The sequence below is a fragment of the Venturia canescens genome, chromosome 5, assembly GCF_019457755.1.
Source record: "Venturia canescens isolate UGA chromosome 5, ASM1945775v1, whole genome shotgun sequence".
NCBI classification, from domain to species: domain Eukaryota; kingdom Metazoa; phylum Arthropoda; class Insecta; order Hymenoptera; family Ichneumonidae; genus Venturia; species Venturia canescens.
Window position 1 is genome coordinate 21,989,232 of NC_057425.1, and position 2,393 is coordinate 21,991,624.

The 2,393-nt window shown below is 34.5% G+C and overlaps 1 long non-coding RNA gene across 1 annotated transcript; it reads left to right on the forward strand.

The window, feature by feature from the left end:
- Window positions 1–446: 446 nt before the first annotated feature.
- Window positions 447–2,162, forward strand: LOC122410684 (uncharacterized). Its single transcript, XR_006261000.1, has 4 exons — window positions 447–602; window positions 723–1,095; window positions 1,541–1,808; window positions 2,046–2,162. It is a non-coding gene; the product is annotated as an uncharacterized lncRNA (long non-coding RNA).
- Window positions 2,163–2,393: the final 231 nt, after the last annotated feature.

Genomic DNA, 2,393 nt, shown 5'->3' on the forward strand with positions numbered 1-2,393 from the left:
ATTTGGACGACTACAGGACAAGTTCTCGCTGATTCACTACGTATTGAATGAAACTATACAAGGTATGTTATGTAGTATTTAAACAAAAAATTCAACAGCATAAACATCAGTTCCTTACTGAGGGTTGATTATTTATTTAGCGAAGCCAATAATAATAGATCTGAATCATTGTAATGTATTGGACTAATTCATATTTTGTATTTTCACATAGCCTCTGATGAGAAGAGTTTTCTCAAATCCTCCCCTTGATGCTCAGATATTAGGAAGAATATCTGGAAGCTCAGGCAGGAGAAAGTCTGTTCTTAGGTCAAAATCTCGTATACAAGGAAAGTAGTGAATCTGTCAAAGCTACAGTAGCGATGTGTATGGATTTTTCATTGACCGTGGACATGCCTCTAAACGTTTTGGAAGTGACCGCACTGTTCAAATACTTCAGTAAACTTAGACTTCTTATGAAGCTACTGTCAGGATTCATCGTCGAGATCGATATTCCCATTTTGTCTACGGTTACCGCCAGAATAACCTTTCATGAATTTGCATTTGGAAATGACAAATTTGAAACTCTTACAAGTGCTCTTGGGTTACTTTAAAGATTCAATCAGGTAAGACAACATATAAGTGAATGTAATTTACTCCTTAGTTTTCATCAAATTTCAATTAATTTGATTTTACACAGAATATTGTTTCTATAATATTTTCTATATTTTGTATTTGTCGCATAGCCTCCGATGAGAAGAGTTTCCACAAATCCTTCCCTTGATACTCAGATATCAGGAAGTATGTCTGGAAGCTCAGGCAGGAGAAAGTCCATTCTTAGGTCAAAATCTTGTATACAAGGAAAGTAGTGAATCTATCAAAGCGACAGTAGCGATGTATATGGATTTTTCATTGACCGTGGACATGCTTCTAAATGTTTTGGAAGTGACCGCACTGTTCAAACACTTCAGTAAACTTAGACATCTTATGAAGCTACTGCCAGGATTCACCGTCGAGATCGATATTCCTATTTTGTCTACCACCAGAATAACCTTTCAAGAATTTGCATTTGGAAATGACAAATTCGAAACTCTTGGATTACCTTAAAGATTCAATCATGTAAGACAACATATAACTGAATGTAATTTACTCCTTAGTTTTAATTAAACTTCAATTAATCTGATTTTCTCGAAAAATTTTGGATGCGAAATTATTATTATTTTCTATAATGGAATTGAAATGAAAAATTATTCAAATACAAAAAAAAATAATCATAACTGTTTGTGGGATAGTAAACTATTGGCTTATTTTTATTGAACGTTTGCACACAAGCGCTACTACAACCTTCAATAAATTCAAGGGGAAACGTGTTCTCAACCAAGGTGTTGATTTTTCCGACAGAATTTCAAGAACTATAATTCTGGTTAAGAACTATAATTTTATTTTATGGGAGTTCTAAGCATAATAACAACTTTGCTCTACTCAAATTTTATATTGGACGTTTAAAAATAATAGGAATTATTTTTTCGCTATTGTCATGAAAATTACGTTTATTGAAAAACAGTTTTGGAGACTGGGAGTTGCCAGGTGAGGGAGAGCAAGAAACACCGATTCAAAAATCTGAGACTTTTTGCAGTTTGAGCTGAAAGATCGTTTCGAAGAAATTAATAGACTCAAAGAAAAAGCGAACGATGAGGCAGAACAAAAAAGTATGGCAGAAATTCTGTCCCAGGTCGAGATAATGGGGAAAAAATTGAATTTCCTGAAATTGCAAGAAACCTTAGCAGCAATCTGGTCGCGACTTTCGCTGATCCTCAAGGTGCCAGCTTAAAGTGAGTGAAGATCCATTCAATTATTAAACATTCACTGGAGTTTTCTTTTCCAAAGACAGTTCTAAACGAAAAGTGACTAGAATTATTTGAATAACAAAAAACCATTGAATTTGTAAAGATCATAGCGATTCCCAAATTGCAAATTTATTAATATTCCTTGTAAAACAATCCACAAATAACTTTGGAACATGTTAAAATTCGAGAATTTAAGAACGACCGACTTTTATTTTGTTTTAGACAATTGACGTTGCAGATTCAGCTATTCAAACAAACGGGTTCGACTAAAGTTGGAGAGGAAAAAACGGCATTTACTGAAGTGGATAAAATTCGCAAACGAAGTCTGGAGTATTAAAAACGCATAACTTGGAAAATTGTCTCAAACTATGAAGACCCAGGAAATCGTCGAGGTGGTTCAGCAATTGAGCGCAAAATCGGCTTTACTCAACAGCATTCAGATCATAGCAATGGCGAGTAGCCTCTCGATGCTTCTTCATCGAATGAACAAATTAGCACAGAAAAAATCGGCCGCTCAACAGGACACAGAAAGAGAACGAAAAATTGAGATGTACGAAATCATGAAAAAAA